General features: G+C 32.3%; 2 protein-coding genes across 2 annotated transcripts in view; both read left to right on the forward strand.

Annotated features, from left to right (window-relative positions):
- LOC127723975 (actin, muscle-like) overlaps positions 1-22,788 on the forward strand; it is a 264,308-nt gene that overhangs the window by 60,105 nt on the left and 181,415 nt on the right. The gene's annotated exons all lie outside the window — the stretch shown is intronic.
- LOC127723979 (keratin-associated protein 5-4-like) overlaps positions 16,315-22,788 on the forward strand; it is a 273,781-nt gene continuing 267,307 nt past the window's right edge. The window contains exon 1 of the mRNA XM_052230687.1: positions 16,315-16,343. The gene's annotated coding sequence lies outside the window, so the exon portion shown is untranslated. The remainder of the gene's footprint in view (positions 16,344-22,788) is intronic.

Here is a 22,788-nt window from a genome sequence, read left to right on the forward strand (position 1 = left end):
AAGAATTTACAATGTTACTCCGTGCTTACTTTCGAGAAAAAGTGGATCCTAATTTGATTAATACATAATGTGGTTATTGTTTATAACAGCTTTAGACATTAAACACTAAATGGATAGTTAAATGATAAAAGAATAAATAAGGAACACTGTGAGTTAGTTTTGTTTTCGATGATTTAAAAAATTCGACAGTTTAACATTAAAATAAACGATATACACATTTATTGGAATGTCCCAAATGAAGCCCAATTAAACAGCGTTGGCTAAACAATTACATGCATTGAAAACCATCGTCAATTATCAGATTGATTTATCCGTTTTTCTGATACATTTACTCTTGTTTTTATAACGTTTAGTTCTAGATCTTTATGAAAATATTGAACCCCGTCACATTCTGTATGTGCTTGTATAAAGCAAGAGGCATGTAGTCCGGTGGTTGTTGGTAACTGTCTGTTATATTTGTTTTTATTTGTTTTTATCCAGAAATCAGAAATTATATTTGTTTGTCGTTAAATGTTGTTAGCTTAAATCAGGCAGTTATAAGATTGATTCATCCGTATTTCTGATACATTCACTCCTGTTTTTTTTTATTACGTTTAGTTCTAGATCTTTATGAAAATATTGAACCCCGCCACATTCTGTATGTGCGTGTATAAAGCAAGAGGCATGTGGTCCGGTGGTTGTCGCTGGTTACTGTCTGTTATATTTGTTTATCGTTTAATGTTGTTAACTGAAATCAGACAGTTTTCTCTTGACTTTTGAATTGGTTCAGATTTTGTTATCCTGAGACCTTTAATAGCTAATACGACACGAGTTTTGCGCATGGTCATTAAGTGAAGATTTATATTGTGTGTTATACTTAATACATGGCGTGGACTGAAAACAAATGGGTAAGTTTCTGTGCACGTACAATGATTCAGCCTCACGTCAGTATGTGCACTATATTGCACTAATTTTATGTTATCCATTGACCTGTCTGATTGTTGCATTTGATATTTCTCTCTCTATTTGTACTTTGCAGATAGCAGCATTTTTTTCATTTAGTTAACCACATTTTCTGAGTCTTAAATGGTGTAAGCCGTTGATATTTTTAATTGCAATTAATACATTTTATTTGTTAGCTATACAAGAACCCCATTCGACATGTACAAGCACATTCTGTTCTAATGGAAACCTCGATGATAACGGATGTAAAGGTTGTTGTTTAGGTATGCTAAATAGTTGTGCCGCCATCGGATCTTGCAATAATTCACATTGTAAATGCAATAATTGCATGGTAAGTATTTTATTAACATTATTTGTATGTCTACTATATTTAAAATTGAGAATGGAAGCAAGGAATGTGTCAAAGAGACAACAACCCGACCAAAGAGCAGAAAACAGCCGAAGGACACCAATATATGTTTGAACTTTTTTTTTAATACTAAATCAATGACTCCTTCAATGTTATCTTCACCACCCTTTTTAACAATTGCATGAAATAAGTTTAAAAAAGACCTCTTTATAATCCACTCTCAAATATTTGATTTACATCATCAGGTGACCGGCATTATAAGAGCTTTCTCACATTTTGACGAAAGATACGAACGAACTTAAAGGAAGTATGTTTAACATTCCCACAATAACATTGAGTGTCTGAGTTTTATCGGATAAAATGGCATTCTTTCCTGAATGAAATGTATCTTTAAAAAGTTAAGCATATCGCAAGTAAGATATGCATTTAATATCTGGAAATAAAGAAAAATAGTATAAACTATACACTTACGTCCGATAAGTTGCTTAGGTTAACCACGATTACACACATTTGAGCAGGAATTGTTCAAGCATGCATTTTTTCACATGTTTAAACTATTAACATTTTAATGAAATTCTGGCAGTTTGATACTTTAAATTTAAGACAATATTCACAATTATTTTTTATTTATTAATGAGTACGCCATCAACAAATTGTCAACGTGCATCATCGACATTTACATGTACAAGACAAAGAAACTACAATGAATGGAAAAATTTATAAAAAAAATCTGCGAGAAGGAAAAAAAAATAAAATTTTGTGATGATTTTTTCCTATTTATATAAAGGTTAAAGCATTAACAGAAAATATTGCAACACTTGCGATCCCATGAATAAATGGTTTAAAATCATTTTTTATTTGTGGACCAATCAGTGGTGCATTTAGCATTTTAAAGAACATGAGCGAAAATGTGAAATACAGTGTCAATTCCAAGGGAACAATTAACACACAAACACACACACCCTCACACGCAGCTGAGATATAACCAACCAACATATAGCTGATCATCTACATCAATGCAAAGAGAATATGAACGTTATATAGTCCACACTGGATAAAAAAACCTAAAATGGTCCAAAACAAAACAAAAACAATTAAACAGCAAGTTATACTGAAAAAAACTTGGGAGTTGTGGTTAAACTGGCTTAATTGTGCATATAATAGACCAATGTTGAGAACATTTTTTAAGGAGTATTTTTGTTTTTGACGAGTCTATGTTTAGAGCAAATTTTGTTGAGTTGCCTCCTTCACCCTGGATTTTTTGTTTTACATCGTACGTCACAAAATAACTATGTCGCATAAAAATTTAAGGTAGACATATGTCGTTGCATGCAGTGAATGGTCCTTAATGTCCAAACATTGAGGCGAAACGCCATATAAATCCTTGATTAATATTACATAAAAAGAAATGAAAAGTCAAAATAAACGATCCCTCAAACGGGTCTTTCGTATGATTCGTCAAGCGTATGTACCTTTTGTCAAATTGTAAGAAAGCTCTATAAGGAGAAATCATCTTATTGCATAATATATAGCTGTGCGTATTGCTGAATTACTGTTAGTAACATTTTCACCACTGTTTGGTAAGAGGATCATTACTGTTCCCAATAGATATCATTAATTTATTGGTTTTTTATTTTTGATTTGGGACAAATTGATTACTTTTTATAGTTTATTGGATTTGCGAAAATGGTGGTTTTTAAAAAATTATTTTAGCATAATTACATACTTTTATTAGTTTATTTCAGATTTTCTTTATTGGAAGAAAATTAGGGTTTTAATAAAAAAAAACATGTTTGATATCATTTTAGAAAAGACAAGGAGCAGGAAAATAAAAGAGTTCAAGATTCGTAAAACTGAAAGAGAAGTAAAACTGAAAGAAATACAAGTTACATGTAATAGTTTGAATAAAAAGAAACATTTATAATAAAGAAATAACACGCATACGATTTGATTTGATACAAAAGGAACTGTGGTGTAAACATCAATGAGAAATCAAACCAACCAAACAAAAAACTTAAAGACATCCAGAGGTCAAAACAGGTCTTTAACAAAAGTGTTTATTTTACAGTAAATGTGTATAATTAGGGATATAATCCCTGACATTTTTTAGGGATAAGTGAGTATATATAATCACCAAAATTTTCAGGAATTATGCATAATCACTAGAAAATGTCAGGGATTATACATAATAACTGGAATGATGAGACTATGTAACTTATCCTATAAAATTATATTTAAACATCTTAATAAACATAAATATTAAAATGTTAAGCACAATACTATAGTACAAATCATTTATTTTCACAAACTACCATGATTGTAAGTTTGGATTACTATAATTGCACATTTACCAATCAACCGTTTTCATGCTCTGCTTCTCTTTTTTTTTATGCAACAGCATCCACTTTAAAAAACAGTTTCCTTCGCATATTGAATCTGATTTTACCGAATGTCGAAGAAACAAAAAGTTTATTATAAGGTGCCAAAAAGTAGGTACGCCACCTCAAATTGATTTCTTGTGTAAGACGTGAGGAAAAATCTGTTTCGTAGCCAGGCAATATCCTTTTCAGTCCGTTCATGAACAATGGCCATTATATTTTTGGGTCTCTCTCTCTGCGATTAACATGCAAAATCTGTATCAAAACATTACAGTCAATGTTTGTCTCCTCCAAAATTGTGTTCAATCTGTCAAGCATATGTTCTGTTTGTTTTTCTGTACGTTTAGTTGCATGTGTTTGCTAAGTTTAAATTCCTTGTTTATTGGAACAAAAAAAACATAAAACAAATATTCAATAACCTTCATTGCCATTTTTAGAGCAAATTTCATGAACTGTACATTACATTCAGAACATAAATGTGCATTTGACATAAAAATAAGGAGATGTGGTATGATTGCCAATGAGACAACTATCCACCAAAGTTCAAATTCAGTGGATGTAAGCAATTATAGGCAACCGTACGGCCATCAACAATACAAAAAAACCTATACCGTATTGTCTGCTATAAAAGGCCACGACATAAAACATGTGAAACAGTTTAATTGAGAAAATTACAGGCCTAGTCTATAACAAAACAATTAATGGAGAACAAATATGACAGACATGAACCAACGACAATCACTGAACTAAATGCTCCTAATTTGGGACATGCACTGTGGCACCGTTAAAGTCCACAATTCATCTAGAGTCCAAAACACCGCTAAAGTCCACAACAAATTTCCACTAAAGTCCATTACGCCCCTTTATTTAGAGAATTGAGTGTTAATAGCAGATCTTTCATTGATTCTGTTGAATTTATATATATACATTTCATTGAATTGAGACAATTAAGAGCGAGACATATTGTGTAGTCACCGGTCTATTTGTCGAAGACTATATGTCTGCATCCAGATGTTTATTTCTGTCGTTGGGCTGCTGTTTCATTGACGTATAACCCACACCTGATTCTCCCTCTATTTCACACTTCATTATCCGTGTTCACTGCTGGCTGAAAAAAAAAATTATATACAAATCTGATAGCACTTATAAGACATATTATGAGGACACCTGTCTATTGTTGAAGACTAAACGTCTCCTTCTAGATGTCTTATAGTTATTGCTGTAGTTAGGTTGATGTCTCATTGACGTATAACTTACTTCTCACTTCAATTCACGCAGCACTTAATTTTCCGTGTGTACTGATGACTGAATTTTTTTTTATCATACTAGTCTGATAGCACAGCCAGTGTTGCTTTGATTTAAAGATAGCAGATCAATTTGATTGTTTTCTGCTTAACGTCCAGTGGCAAATATGTCATGGTTATTAAAGTCATTGTGTCAGAAAATCACATCATAAACATGGTAAAGATATTGCATATGTGTCTAGTCTTCTTAAACACTTGCTTTTTTGTTATTTTCTTAGTGAAGAATGAAAGAATTTCACAGAAACGTAGACACGCACTTGCTTCAAACGTGTTTTCTGGTATTGAAACCACTGATACACATAGCCCCATTGCTTTCTATGTTAAATTATTCAATTTTAAGCATTTATAATTATTTTGTCTCAAGTTTAAATAAAGTGGCAGTCATTTCATAGCAAAACTAAAACTTAACCGGACGACTTGACTGTGCTGAAAAATTCAATATATCTTTAATTGCATATTAGAGCGCACTGGTTCCCGAAAATTGGGTAGTATAAAACAGTTACTTCTGATTTGAGCAACAGGGCAAATATGCCCCTATCATAATTTCATATATTTATTTTTATTACTCATGACAAACTTTCATCAATGGTTCTACAGTGATCCCAAGACGTGGAGCTTTCATTTGATACCAAAATTACCCATTTGTTTTTACTTTTTGACAAAGTAACAGCTATGCGTAAGAACTATTTTTATTAAAATATGTACTATTTTCTTGTATGTTCTTTGTGACCGGGCCCGATTTGGTGGTTCTATACCTTCTGGGTGTCATGCAAAAAATAAAAGAAATAACACACAAACAATCAATTTTGGGAAATTAGCGCAAACATACTTATAAAAATAAGATTTGATATGATTGCCAATGAGACATCTCTCCACAAGAGACCAAATGACATATCGAAATTAACAACTATAGGTCACCGTACGGCCTTCAACAATGAGCAAAACCCATACCGCATAGTCAGCTATTAAAGGCCCCGAAATGACAAATGTAAAACAGTTCAAACGAGAAAACTAACGGCCTGATTTATGTACAAAATAATGAACGAAAACTAAAAAATTGCACGCTCTTCGTAGGTCTTATTAATTTTCTGGAGAAAAAAAAAAAGCGAGAACTAAAAGAAGAGAAAAATGAAAAAAAAAATCTCCTTCATTCGTGATCGATCATATGTTTTTAAAAATCTGAAGTTATAATATACTAACGGATTAACAGCTTGACATTCACTGTAATATGTTGTGCCATTTGTTCTCAAATCGGTTTCCGAACCTGAACAATTGTCAAATGAAGACCAGGAAGGCTCGCCAACTTTACAAACTCTGACCAGTCATTCGTCTAATGAACTTCCACATCTGATAGGAAATTTAACAGAAGTTGTAAAATGACCAAGGGATTCTATGAATTCTAACACCAACAGGAATAATTCTAATACTCCTTTATCAGCGGAGTTTTCTGGGAATATACAAGATACAAGACGAAATAGGTTTCATCAAGTGCACACAGCAGATGATCATGTGTTTACATTATACAAATGGTACTAGTGAAAGCGATTGCGCGATAAATCCCACCCTTAACACATCTACAGCTACTATCAACGGAGTGCCATCATCGTCTGTTCCCTTTTTGGATATCATTTCACCAGCGATTAAAAAGCAAACAATTGAAGGTAGGGACGTTAATTTAGCCGGATTACTTATGAAAGATTACGAATCCGTTCAGGCAGCTAGTACTTTACTTACTAGCAGTGGTCTAGAAATTAATTTGCCAGGAAAAAGGATATCCGGCTTCATAGATCGCTCACTATTAAAGAGTTCGTATGCGCTTTTGGCAAATACAAGCGCGTCATGTGTAGAGTTTTTCCTCAACGCAGCGAAGAATTAGATTGTTACCTAGCTAACATTTTACAGATTGACTCTAGTTACGGTGAGAAATTTTATGAATATCATAAGCTTTTTGCCGCCAAAGCTGCAACTGCACTTCGCGATTTCAAAGTTAAATTTGACTGGGGAGTAAAAGACAATGACATTCTTACGCTTTTAGCCCCGCATGCAAGGCCAGAAGTTTGTAGACTTTGTTACGCTATCGATCTTTCTTCTCAATCAGTGGAACGTATCAAGACTTATCCGAAGAATAGACCATCTTCCGATCGCGTTGATAGGAGGGGCAGAACACGAGTTTTGCACGATGGGAAAGAGATCAGCAATAACTATAACACCACAAGGGGTTGTGCCAGACCGGGTTGTTCTTTGACTCATATTTGCAGTTCTTGTTTCGCTTTTAATTCCGCCTTTAACTGCCTACAAAGATACTCAAAAGAACAAATTTTCTAGAGGGTCGACAACAATCAACGAAATTAAAAAATGACTAGTAACAATTCCCGTTATCGAAAATTCACCGATCAATGTTAACTTGTTACGTGATTTATTGCAAACACATCCGGATATAAATTTTGTAAATTATCTTTGTAGTGGGATAAACGAGGGGTTTGACACTATGCTTAAATGTACTGATATACCGACACTTGAATGTAAGAATAACTTTTCAGCTCGCTCTCAACCTTTATCCATGCGGGAGCGCTAGCTTATTGACAAAGAATGTGAAAAAGGTTTCTTGTCAGGTCCGTATAAAATTCCACCGTTTAACTATTATCGAGTCAGCCCTTTGGGACTTGCTGTGGGGAAGTACTCCGGGAAAAAGCGGCTTATATTGGATTTATCAGCCCCACTTGACGATGATGATAATTGTAGTATTAATGACTTGATCAGTAAAGAAGATTGTTCAATGACGTTTGTCAGAATAGTCGATGCGATCAAAGGTATACGAACATTAGGTCGTTTTTCATTGTGCTCAAAATTCGATATAGAGTCCGCTTTCAAACAATTAGGTATTAGAAAGGACCAGTGGCATTTATTTTGCATTAAATGGTGTAAGGAATACTATTTCTTTAAAAGACTAGCATTTGGTTGTAGGAGCTCGCCAATTATTCGATAACTTATCCAGAGCAATTTGTTGGATTGCTACTAATATCTACAAAATTGAATATACATTTCACCTTTTAGACGATTTCTTGACTATAGATAAATCCGATTCTTGCGCAGAGAGAACTATGGCATTAATGACTACTCTTTTTAAAAGACTTAATATTCCACTGGCTAAACACAAGGTTGTTGGTCCTTGTACAGTTATTGAATATTTGGGTATTACACTTGATACGGAAAAGATGGAGACCCGCTTGCCTTAAGATAAAACAAGTCGCATCAGTGAATTTATCAAGAAGTTTTTAAACAGACAATCTTGTACTAAACGTGAGCTTCTACAATTGTTAGGGCATTTATAAACTTTGCCATGCGGGTTAAAATTCCGGGTCGTTCATTTGTTTCATACCTAATATCTTTATCAACAACTGTCAAGGATCTCAAAGACAAAATCTATTTGACGGATGAATGTCGTACCGATTTTCGTTTTTGGTACTCGTTTTTGGTAAACTGGAATGGCATTTACATGTTTTATGATTCTGACTATACTAGTGTTAGGGATATAGAATTATATACAGATGCGGCTTCTACCATTGGTTGTGGTGGTTATTTTAAGGGGAAATGGTTTTGCTCTCCTTGGCGGGATGATTTATATTCTCCATGTGAAAAGAAATATTTCATGGCTTTTCTAGAACTCTATCCTATAGTCGTTGCAGCCATCTTATTGGGTCATTCATGGACTACTAAAATAATCTTATTTCGATGTGACAATGAAGCCACCGTACATATTGTTAATAAAGGTCGTTCCAGATGATTGTTGATAATGAAACTTATGAGAACTCTTACTTTGTATGCCTGTAAAAATAGTTTTTGTTTTCGCGCCTAACAAGTTCCTGGAGTTCAGAATAATATCAGTGACTCTCTTTCTCGTTTACAGCTAGAGCGTTTCAAGATCCTTGCACCTTTAGCAGACAAAGTACCTCACAAGTGCCCGCCAGTCTCACGAGTAATGTGGCATTAAAGTCTACAGTGTCGGATTTATGGCGACATGTGTTATCAACTAGAACATTTCAGACTTATAAAGTTGGATATCGGGCTTATACTGCATTTCTTGCTAGCAACGGGGTTGTCTGGTTAGGTAAACCCATGCCTCCGATTTCTGAGGATATTTTGATTTATTTTGTCGCACATTGTTACAAAAACTTGAGACTTTTACATACAACTATTAAATTGTATTTATGTGGAATTCGGTTTTATTTTATCCAAAGTAACTGTGACCATCCGTTTGATTATACAAATGAATCAACACTCCATAGACTCAATATGGTAATGCGCGCCGTCAAACGTATACAAGGAGAGCATAATCCAAAATCACGTCTTCCTATTACTTTTCAGGTACTTGGGAGAATTTGCAATTCTCTTAGAACAGGTGTTTTCTCTACCTTTACTGATTGTATGTTAGAAACGGCTTGTACAGTAGCCTTTTTTGGATTTCTTAGATGTGGTAAATTTACAGTTTCAAAACATTTTAATTTTTTTGTAAATCTAAGTGTAACGGATGTTGAGATTCTCGATTCTTATGCTATTCTACACCTTAAAACCTCAAAGACAGATCCTTTTCGTAAAGGTGTCAGTATACAGCTTCACAAATCCGATCCTGAAAACAAACACAAATTTTGCAAACTTTGAAATATTTCCGTATTACTATACCTTTTTCATGAAACAATTTACACAAATAACCTCGCATTGCAAGACCTGTAATCTAACTGCAGGTTAGTAATTAACACTGTGTGGGACAAATTTGCCACACCAGAATTGGCAAATCTGATTTTGTTGTTTTACAATATAAAAATTTTTTTTTTTGCCAAGTGATAGATAATTAAAAAAAAATTTCCCTTATGTCCCACGATGTCACTGTTGTCACTACAGCTGATTAAAAGTACATTTCCCATGGGAAATTTAAAAATTCCCATGGGAATATTAGAAGTTCACATAGGAAATTTAAAGTTCCTATCTGAGAAAGACGTTTCCCTTGGGAATTTAAAGTTCCCATGGAAAAACAAGAATACAAAAAGTTCCCATGGGAATTTACCTTTTCCTATGGGAACAATTTGTCCTCCCATGGGAACATTTATTCTTCCTATGGGAGCATTTTTTCTTCCTATGGGAACAATTGTTCTTCCCATGGGAACATATATTTTACGATCGGAACATTTTTTTCTTTTGAAAGTTTTTCTCCTAGAAAAATTGAAATTTGTTGAAAATACAGGATGTATGTTATATTATTGCAGTAAGTAGGTTTTCTACAAGATATCAATATGGTTTCGTATCGAAAGTTGCACTCAACATGCAACTTCCATAGAACTCTGATTATCCAGTAAAATATGAAGCAATGATTAGTACGTTTTTAAATTAAGTTGTGGGCGTACGTGTGCGTGTTGTTTTGCGATATTTATGTACACTTTGATTCTTTCGTTTACCGTGAATTTTATTCAATTGTTATATTAAAATAAATATCCTTTTAAATGCTGACTTCATGATTAAAAAACTATATGTATTAAAGGCATTATTGTGTCATGGAAGGATTTCAAATACATGATTTGCCTTGGCCTATATAAAAATTCCTATCAAAACCTCTGACAAAATGTATGTCACCAGCATTATTTGGAAATAAATATGAATAACAGGAGATAAAGGTATAAATCAATGAGACCGCAATCCAACAACACAAAATTGCTTATGTAGTCATTTTAAAAAAACACTAATAGCTTAAATAGAGACATTGACACAACTACCATCATCACTAAATTCACGAAATAAGAATAGAAACATTAAAACATGGCAAATGATAACACTGATTACCACTGACAAAGTTCCAGGTTAGGGACAGGACCATAAAGATATGATTGGGCTAAACTTATTAAAATTTATTCTTACAGGGAATCAATTTATCCATAGCAGAGAATGTAGAGGGCTCTGCTATGGATAAATTATAAAAATAAAAATGTTTCAAACAAAAACAATTTCATCTTATCTCGCAATATGAGAAACAGCAGTGACTGTATATTTCTCCTTTTTCAACTTTCTGGTGATATACAATGAAACTCTTAGTTTTCTTCTATCATTGTCTACAGTAAAATTACAACAAATTGTACGTTCTAATATAAACCAAATACTTCCACATAGAAGAATTTATTGTAATTCATAAAATTTTAAAGTAATAAAATTGTCAGGACAGAAATTCAAAATTAATAAGTTTGTTTGTCGTTGGTTCGTGTCAGCCATATTTGTTTTTCGTAAATTGTATTGTATATCCTTAAGGTTGTTACTTTTCTCGCTTGAAATGTTTCACATATTTCATGTCGGGGCCTTTTATAATAGCTTACTATACGATATGGGTTTTTCTCGTTGTTGAAGGCTGTACGGTGACCTATAATTGATTTATCTATGTCATTTGAACTCTGGTAGATAGTTGTTTCATTGGAAGTTATACCACATCTCCTTATTTTTTATATTAGCATTTTTGAATAGAGATTACATAAAATTTGAACCCTACAAAGGATATATATTTCTTGGTGCCATAAAGCAAGTCAATAAGTCCTTTGGATATTTTGTTTTCCTAGCAAAAATGTATAATTATTGATGTTTTACTACAAATATATTCAATATGTAAAAGTTTAAGAAGTTCTTTTTTTTTTAGATCTTTGCCAAAAAATTATCTGAAAACTAATTTGTTACTACTAATTTGTCCTTTAATTTGTTCTTGTGACCTTCTATCCTAACTTCTTATTGATGAATGTAGGAGGAAAAGTCACAGAAAGTAAAGTCACAATAATAATTTTATAAGTTATAATTGTAGAATTATTTTTTACCTTGTATTTGTACTTTCTTTTATTTTAAGATTTTCTTTTAAAAAATCATTAAAATGTTTAAAAGATATTAATTGTATTTAACTTTTTTTTTCTATTATGAAACTAATTGAAAAATAGATGAAAATCCAACTTTATTTCCGGTGCGTAGAAATACCACACATTTGGATTTTTTATACAATACAAAACCCACAAAACAAAAACACTAGAACATGCTGAAATAATATATTCATGTACAACATGTATCATTGTGTATCATCGCCAACGGAAATTGGGTACCAACGAAGCGGAGAGAAAGGAGAAAAAAATAAACAAGGTAAGAAATACTTTAATCTAAACCCTTTCTACCTTTTTGATGAGGTTACCGCTTACGAAACGATTTTCTGATAGATAGTGGCTTAATTTTTTTTTATGCCAACAAGAGGCGAACAAAGACAAGGTTTTGTGTTATACTTCAAAACTGTGCACTTGGTACCAGAAAATTTCGAGGTCGATCGCTACCGACGTCCCGCCTGCCAGATATTCAACTGTTTCTCATTTTTTTCCTGTCAAACTTTTAGATTATGATAGTGTGACTTCATAATCACTGAAATTCGCTATCAAAAGGATGTTTTCTAAAGAATATGGACCAAAACAGTTATTGTTTTCAGTACGGCGAATTGCAGGGCGTTGTACGGCGAATTGCAAAATTTATAACAACTTGTTTTCTGTACCACGTCTTGTAATGTAAAGATGATATGAATACCTATATAGATAATAACAAGGGTGATATGGTGTACATATCAACGCGTTACCAGCTTACAAATATGCGAAATAAAATACATAGCAAACAATATCATAAAATTGAAAGGAAAAATGGTTACTTTAACCTTATCATCCTAAATATATTCATATGTCTTTAAACTACTAACAACTGTTTTATTTGTTGTAAGGGCGAAATTTCAAAAGTTCAATAAAACACCGACCATTCATCTTTTGTGGGGGAGTTTTTTCTTATATACAATTGTATTGTTTAATTTAAAATTTCTTGAATATATAATCTAAATAATTCCTTGTTTAGAAGGAAAGTGAACAAAATACTTTGTTTGCATTTAAAATTAGGGGGAAATGAAATAATCATTGTATTTCTTAATAATTTTCTAGTTACTGTATGTTATTGAGAAATAGCTTGTTTTTTTTGTTCGCTACTCAAAATAAGAAGCTTTTTAAAAGACTGTTATAAATTGATAGTATATGAATAAAGAAACTAAAAAAGCAGAAAAAAATGAAGGGTCCGTGTGCTTGTTTTCGAGATATAAGCCATTGAAAATTTGGCGGGAAATAATTCTCTCTAGATTTTTCGTACATTTATATATGGCATCTTTTTTCTTTCAAAAACAATGAAAAAAGAACAAGGATTTTATAAGAATTTCAAAGATGACATTTTAAAATGTATGTAATCAAATTATGGAAAGAAAAGTAGGGGTTAGTGGGCAATATTTTTAATGGCACTACATGGATAAAACCAGAGGATTCCGAATATCTAGCAAAAGTTCAAAAACAAGTGGAGCGAACATCCTTAAGTCAGGGGAAAAAAAGTTTGTCACGAGAGAAAAACCATACCTCCTAAACAAAAATCGGTCAGTGCCTAAAATATAATTCAGTAAAAACAAATTCTGCAAACAGATCGCGGACTTAGAATATGTAGTTCTTTTGTAGGATGTTAAACATCCAAACTACTATTACGGCAGACTATAATTGTGTGGTAATCAAATAAAAATAGTCACAGATAAAAGAAAAAAATCAACCTTTTTTATTTTTAAGTCTTTTTGTTTGGTCTTAATCTAATTTGAATATCGGTCTATCGTAGCCTGCGTCATATGAGTAGAACGAAGTAAGAGATCTAATTTAATTAGATAGGTTTGGTCTAAATAAACAGGAATGGATTGAGGGGTAATGGGGAAGCAGGGTATATTCGCCCGATATCTCTTTTTTGTAGTACCTTTTCACGAATAAGACTTTGATATTGTGTCAAATGAAATGATAAATTCATGTTAGACTTGCAATTGCATTAACAGTTAAAGCAACACGTGCTTCTTTCGTTTTCAAACACACCTTCTCTGTTTTGAAACTTACGATATTGCAATTTTATTCTCTGGAAGGCGGCAAGAGGATGATAAATAACTTGGCCGGGTTAGAACTGAAAATGAATAACTTTTCACAAGACAGGATGAAAATGAATATTCTGCAGCACAAAATACCAGAAACAAATGTTAGATGTAATTTTTCATTAACTTAAATCATACATGTAGTTAACAAACATGAGGTCAAGGGAAAGGTAAGGGTGTAGCTCATATCTAAATAATCGTGACAAGATTGTAAAATAAGACTTTTTTCGCAAGAACGTGAAGCCCTCAAGCAAACATGTAAAGTTCATAAAATAAAATAATTATATCATAAAGAATAATATCTCCTGAAAATCTGAAGAATGTTACATGACTGTGATACATTTTGTTGACCGAAAACTGTATTGTATGTAATCATTGATTTATCAAATTTTGAGTGTGCGTAAATTATCAAAAATAAAATTCTTTGAAGATTAATACATATCAATCTGAAGATTAATAGATATCAATCTGAAGATTAATACATACCAATCTGAAGATTCTTATGCTGTTATGAAGACGAAACGCGCGTTCGGCGTACCAAATTGTAAGCCTGGTATCTTGACGAGCTTTACAGAATAATACATAAATAAAAAACATGAATCATCAAAAATGAATGTTGATAGGTGTCTCTTTTCTGTGCTGCTAGCTATAGGAAACTATGTTGCTGAACCATCCTCAAATATTCTTTTAATCATCTAGATACGGGTTTCGCCGATTGTGACATTAATTTTGTTCTCAGTTTCTAAAAATCGTTTACATAACTTCTTTTTTTATCTACTTACATGCAAATTAACTTTTAAAAGAAATGTAACAAGGCAATTATAGCGAAAATAAATTTTACAATTGAGGGTTCGATGACCAGGGATATTTATAAAACCGTTCTGCCCCTAATGTTGGTACAAGTTCTCCAGTCATAAAGTGGGGATCAAAAGGTTTCAGCAGTATCCTTTACATTTTATTATTTTATAATACTTTGTCAGAACATTTCTCGAGCACCCAGATGCTCAAGAGAGAAGAAGGGACATATTATAGCAAACAAGTGCTGAGAATAATAGATATTTGCAAAAAAATACCCGTCCATTTTAAAGAATTGAAACAGTTTAATGCGCAAGCGATGTTTATTTGCCGGACATCCAAATAAAAGAATGCTTAACATTGAAACTGCTTACTGCACTAATACGTCAGGTGTTTTTGAAAAGCGTTTTTCTAACCATCTGCCTACTGATGATTCCTGAGTACAAATGGTGATTTAGTTATATTTATATAAAGAAATACTTTACTCAAAAGTTCCACACATTTTTCAAATAGATTATCAATTTGCGGGGTGACAATAGAAAAACAAAGGATATGGGGTATCCATGAATGACAAAAAATCAGTACATGCACAGCAAAACACAAACAAAAAGCAAAGGAACAGCGCTTTTAATGTGGTTCTTTATCTCAAAGTCACAGTGAGACCTTCAACACGAAACCAAAAAATAAAACTCTCACCTCACTGCACGTTTAAGACGGCCCCTAGCACCGGTTTGAGCGCAATTCTTCGCAAAATAATTCGAATAGACTTTGAAAAATGTAACAATATCAAATCGGGCCCGGTCAAAAAGAACATACTGGAAAGTAGTACATATCTAAAACAAAACAGTTACTACGTATAGGTGTCAATATAAAAAATGTATGAATGAATTCTAAACTTGTGGGCATATATTGCCTGTTTCTCAGATATGAAGTACCTGGTATGGTGTATCCAAAAATCCGGTAACCAGTATAGTCTGATGTGTAAATAACGGTATATTGATCCCGCCTCCCAAAAATGTTTGAAAGAGAAAAAGTTAACGTGGATAGGTATGGGGGCTAAAAATAGGTGGTGTGTGTCTTAATAAAATTTTAGTACACAACCTAGCCTAAAATTGAGAGAATGAAGTGGCACCGATAAGAGAAATTATCTCAAAAATAAATACACCATAACTTTAGAAACACAGAAGAGCAGCACATTTGTGTAATTACAATACTGTTCCATTGTTATTTATCAAATTATAAACTCCCTTTCAATATCACTGCCTTCAAAAGATTCACATGAGCACAACCATTTCAGGGCTGAAAGTATGCAAAAGATTAGTATTCTGTTTGTTTGCGTACAAGACATATAACAAAATCATTTCATAAATGATCCTTACTAATTATGTCTAGATTTAAACAGAATAAATAAAGGTAAACAAACTTTGCCTATTGAACTTTACTACATGTTATATGACGGTAATGATAAATTCCTCATAACTCACAAATCCCATTATTTTATTATTCTATTAATCATATTTTTTGTAAAATACATTATATAAATGAAATATAGAAGTCAGGATGGACTTTGTGCACAAAACTATAATAAGGTAAGTGAACACTTGATGGTTTGTCAATGCAGTTACTTGACTTTTTATTCATTTAATTAAATATTATTTTTCTATAAATCCAATTTATTCAGCAAGTTGAACATGTTGATACCATTGTAGATGTTTACTCTTATTATTATTATTTATAAACAACATACTCGTTTACTCTAAAACATTTTAAATGTCTATTTTGTGGATAGTTTCCATCGGGGGATATTTAGATATAATCCGTTAAACTAGCAATATTGTTCCTTTGCAAGCATGTAGTCGTTCTTTAAAATGTTTCTTTGATGCATAACCCGCATTTTATATGCACTAAAAAATGTAACCGTATAGCAGCAAATTTAATAAAATCTTCTTACATAAAGCTTCCCTCCCTCGGAGAGCAGAAATATCAAACCGAAACAAAGTTAGTACCAAATTAATCCCGAAGTCTATACCGTTAATGTTAAAGTTCAGGAATTATCCAAATGAAATTCAAACAATAAAAATACCTCTTTCTATTTTCAAAATTGTTACTGTTATTATCAAAATTAACGTTAAAACTCCACCAGGCAACACTTATCTTAAGCGTCTGATCATATTGTGTCCTTTCTTGATTTAAAAAACATTTTGGCTGAGTGTGGATGCATAGATGGAGACTCTTACGCGATCTCGCTCCTGTTGGAAATTCATACGATTTCCTCAGTTTTTGTATAATCTATTACAATGATTTGTATCTTCTAAATCGATTTATTAGATTTTAACACCCATAAACTACTTAGTGCAAATAAAAAGGAGGTATCGAACGTTCTGTTTTAGGTCAAAATTTGGATTCGAATCAGTCCAATATAAAATTTTAAACCAGTCACTTTAAGAAGGGTCGTCGGTTGTTATCGTTGTCTCTTTGTGGTTTAAAGATAATTCGTTGGCGTGTTTCCGTTGAATTTATTGTCTTAACTTACAAAATCAAGTTTGAAAATACTGTGGATGTTTGAACATTGTATAAAGTCGTATGATGGTATTAATTTTTGTTAAATGTGCATTTACACTGATATATATATTCAGAAGTCTGGTTTTTCATACAGTTAATAATAAGTAGATGTGGTATGATGCCATGCTGACAACTATCCTCTAGAAAACAAATAACGTTCATTTAAGCAGTTATAATTCACTGGACAGCCTTCAACAATCAGCGAAACCCATTCTATAAAGATACCCGCTATAAATTAATGTTAAATAGTTCGACAAAATTAATGGAACGACTTGATTTATGTACAAAACAATAAATGAAAAACAAATATGAAAGACAACAAGCGACAACCACCACTGTATTATGGACCCCTGACTTTGGACAGACACTAACAGAATGTGGTAGGGTAAACATATATGCGAGCTCTAAACCGCCCCTTACTCGGAACAGAGGTGTTACAGGACAAGTGTAAAAATCGTCAAATCGATACAATGCACAAACACAAAAAATGAAAAGACTTAATACACTAGGTACCGATCTAAGGTTACTCGCAGTTACTGAAAGCTAGTTCAAAGCCAAATGTAACTAGACGTTGTATTGTTTGTGTGATATACTCTTAAATTATTTATACGTTTCGATCTAGACTGTCAATGATTTAAACAGTCTAAAATTACACAATTCTGAAAAGGACCGAAAAGGATGAACCTATTGTTTTTACTAATTTTGGTGTATTTGATTTCGATCAAGTTTGATGAAACTTTTTTTCTTGTCTTTATTTTATAATTTTATTTTCAAATATGGGAAAAATTTTAATTAGCAGTTACGGATTCCATTACAGCTCCATTCTTTGGCAATATTGAAACCTTAAAAATTAGTTTTTGTATTGTAGGTATCAATTTTGTTTAATTTCTCATTAGTATCAAATAGAAGGTGACATATTACAGGTATCACTAATGGTTTCAGGGTCAAAGGCGAGGGCAATTGGACATTTCTATGGTACCAGAATATTTATTTTTCAATCAGTTTTGACTTGTTGTCGTAAGTTACTCTCGATAGGGATTTGTTGATTTTTTGGTGTTAACGCCACTTTCAGCACTATTGGCTACTTCGTGGAGGAAGCCAGACTGCCTGGAGAGAACCACCGATCTTCGGCAATTCTAGTCAGTTAAGATTGCAGTCGAACGCAACTGCCAAGTGCGGGATTAGAGCTCATGACCTCAACATGGACAGGCCAGTGATACTATAGATAAAGTACTTAAATCACTCAGCCACTGAGGTCCACTCTCGACATGAGCTTTTAGTACTACATGAACAGGCTTCAGTAAAGCTCTTGCTGTGTATACGTATGTTTATGCAATATGGATTGCTAAAAAACAAACTGTTGGTACTTTTTATTGTATTATTACAACGTTGCTAAGTCTATTGATAGTAATGTTGTCAATACAATACGAAAAAAATATATTGGTTAAATAAAAATCTGTTTTCTGTAATGAATACAGGTATATATCCAGATATACTTACTAGAGGTGTAATACCACCAAATCATAGTACGTCACATCCGGTTGCATACGAAAATAGGTCGAAAAAAAATATTCCCTTGAATTTGACAGTTGTAGGTAATTGATCCTACATTTCATTGCAGTAAAACATTTCTGAGTCATAAACATATATCTTGGGTATTTCAAAGCACCATTATTTCTTTATTTGGGGTTTCTATAGAATATTTTGGAAACTTGAGGTTACATGGTTACTAAAGCTTGTACACAGGTTAAAAAAGGGGGAAAATTTGATTGGTTAACTTCCAGTGATGGTTATTTTCTTATATGCAATGAAATGTTATGTGAAATTTTTTCTATAGTACTGGACAGGATAAAACTTTACTCATGCCAAGTATTTCTTTATTTGAAACAAAGATAAATTCTGCACAATTTTTTGAAAAGTGCAAATTTAACAAAGACTAATAGGGGAAAATCAATGGTGGTATTACACCTAATATGGGAAGCTGTACATGCACCTTTGACCTTGTGAGTACTCTCATGTGTTAAAATTTCTTGCTATTTAAGTGAAATATTACGAATAATGAAATATTCTGAGTGGATTGAGTCTCCAAAATACATTTTATGAGAAAATTTCCTTGAAATAGGACTTTACCATGAATATTAGTTGACAGAACAAGCCATACTTAGAGTCTTGGGGAGCTTTTTCTCCTTATTTCTTATATTCTGCTATACTAGAAAATTCTTCCTAAGAAATACTTTAATAAATATATAGTTTTAAGTAAATGAAATTATTTTTAAAGCAGTAACAACAAATTATTCACCAAAAGAGAAGTTTTTTATGTCCCTCTCTGGAACGCGGCGTAAATTTAAGTTTTACGCAAGGACTTATTGAAACCTCCTTGGAGACAGTAAACTTTTATACGGATAGTTCAAGCAGCTTGAATACTTCAATTAATCATTTATAATAACATTTCTATCATAAATGAGTGAAAGTTACCCCAAAATTTTTATTTATTGGCCTAAAAAGTAGACATTTTGAGGAAATGAGAGGTATAAATGGACCAAAAGGGACTTTATAAGGAAGAATAAGAGGTCCATTAGTAGTATTTATCATCCTAAAGTCATCTTTTGTATCATATTCAACTGTTTGTAGGCAGATGAGATAAATATTTGATCATTTATTGGTCCACACTATATTCTATCATGATGCGGCTTGGTTTGAATTTTTCGAAAAAATTTTGCTCGAATCGCTGTAGATGTCGTCTTACATTATACTAGATTTTTCTCAAACTATTGAACTGATTATGACAAAACTTGACAGGAATGCTTGAAATAACCAGTATTACAAAGGAAAAAAGTCACATTCAGTTTATTCAACAAAAAAGTCTTCTTTAGGTGTAATACCACCAAATCATAGTACGTCACATCCGGTTGCATACGAAAATAGGTCGAAAAAAAATATTCCCTTGAATTTGACAGTTGTAGGTAATTGATCCTACATTTCATTGCAGTAAAACATTTCTGAGTCATAAACATATATCTTGGGTATTTCAAAGCACCATTATTTCTTTATTTGGGGTTTCTATAGAATATTTTGGAAACTTGAGGTTACATGGTTACTAAAGCTTGTACACAGGTTAAAAAAGGGGGAAAATTTGATTGGTTAACTTCCAGTGATGGTTATTTTCTTATATGCAATGAAATGTTATGTGAAATTTTTTCTATAGTACTGGACAGGATAAAACTTTACTCATGCCAAGTATTTCTTTATTTGAAACAAAGATAAATTCTGCACAATTTTTTGAAAAGTGCAAATTTAACAAAGACTAATAGGGGAAAATCAATGGTGGTATTACACCTAATATGGGAAGCTGTACATGCACCTTTGACCTTGTGAGTACTCTCATGTGTTAAAATTTCTTGCTATTTAAGTGAAATATTACGAATAATGAAATATTCTGAGTGGATTGAGTCTCCAAAATACATTTTATGAGAAAATTTCCTTGAAATAGGACTTTACCATGAATATTAGTTGACAGAACAAGCCATACTTAGAGTCTTGGGGAGCTTTTTCTCCTTATTTCTTATATTCTGCTATACTAGAAAATTCTTCCTAAGAAATACTTTAATAAATATATAGTTTTAAGTAAATGAAATTATTTTTAAAGCAGTAACAACAAATTATTCACCAAAAGAGAAGTTTTTTATGTCCCTCTCTGGAACGCGGCGTAAATTTAAGTTTTACGCAAGGACTTATTGAAACCTCCTTGGAGACAGTAAACTTTTATACGGATAGTTCAAGCAGCTTGAATACTTCAATTAATCATTTATAATAACATTTCTATCATAAATGAGTGAAAGTTACCCCAAAATTTTTATTTATTGGCCTAAAAAGTAGACATTTTGAGGAAATGAGAGGTATAAATGGACCAAAAGGGACTTTATAAGGAAGAATAAGAGGTCCATTAGTAGTATTTATCATCCTAAAGTCATCTTTTGTATCATATTCAACTGTTTGTAGGCAGATGAGATAAATATTTGATCATTTATTGGTCCACACTATATTCTATCATGATGCGGCTTGGTTTGAATTTTTCGAAAAAATTTTGCTCGAATCGCTGTAGATGTCGTCTTACATTATACTAGATTTTTCTCAAACTATTGAACTGATTATGACAAAACTTGACAGGAATGCTTGAAATAACCAGTATTACAAAGGAAAAAAGTCACATTCAGTTTATTCAACAAAAAAGTCTTCTTTAGGTGTAATACCACCAAATCATAGTACGTCACATCCGGTTGCATACGAAAATAGGTCGAAAAAAAATATTCCCTTGAATTTGACAGTTGTAGGTAATTGATCCTACATTTCATTGCAGTAAAACATTTCTGAGTCATAAACATATATCTTGGGTATTTCAAAGCACCATTATTTCTTTATTTGGGGTTTCTATAGAATATTTTGGAAACTTGAGGTTACATGGTTACTAAAGCTTGTACACAGGTTAAAAAAGGGGGAAAATTTGATTGGTTAACTTCCAGTGATGGTTATTTTCTTATATGCAATGAAATGTTATGTGAAAATTTTTCTATAGTACTGGACAGGATAAAACTTTACTCATGCCAAGTATTTCTTTATTTGAAACAAAGATAAATTCTGCACAATTTTTTGAAAAGTGCAAATTTAACAAAGACTAATAGGGGAAAATCAATGGTGGTATTACACCTAGAACTGTGATGAGATGATTAAAGCTTTCATTTTGTCTTGAAAACATCTATATATTAAAAATAAGGAGATGTGGTATGATTGCCAATGAGACAACTATCCACCAAAGTTCAAATGAAGTGGATGTAAACAATTATAGGAAATGTTTGTTTTTTTGCAATAATTTTATCGATAGGTTGTAGGCATGTTTGTGGGCAACATTTGCGCCACTTTTATAACAGACATGTTTCTGTATGGTTATGAATCACAGTTTATGGCAAAATTCAGTCTAATTTTCCTTTAATCGATAAATGTAACAACACTTACCGTTACCTGAATATAATTTTGCTTTGAGTATTCAAAAATTATATTATCATACTACAGAATTACCCAAAGGAACTTACTTAAAATAAATATAATATCAAAGATAAATGCCCTTTCGTCGATTTGGATATTTCAGTTTCATACAGAAAACTCAAAACGAAAATTGATGATAAAAGGGGAACTAAAGATACCAAAGGGATATTCTAACTTACAAGTCAAAAATCAGCTAAAATTGTAATGGGAAAATGAAACATGACCAAAACACAAACAACAGTACACAAAACACAACATAGAAATTGGACGGTGATGCTCAATTGACCCTTCTTACCTTGTTTATTTCCCAACTCGCTCGCTTTGTCTTTTTTCTGTAGTGACGATTTAGATTTCAATGAACGTTATCTATGTATTACTGGTAAATTATTCAGTCGAGAATTTTGTTATCATGTATTACTTAAAACATTTACT

Source organism: Mytilus californianus, unplaced genomic scaffold, assembly GCF_021869535.1.
Source record: "Mytilus californianus isolate M0D057914Y unplaced genomic scaffold, xbMytCali1.0.p SCAF_14, whole genome shotgun sequence".
In the NCBI taxonomy this organism is placed as follows: domain Eukaryota; kingdom Metazoa; phylum Mollusca; class Bivalvia; order Mytilida; family Mytilidae; genus Mytilus; species Mytilus californianus.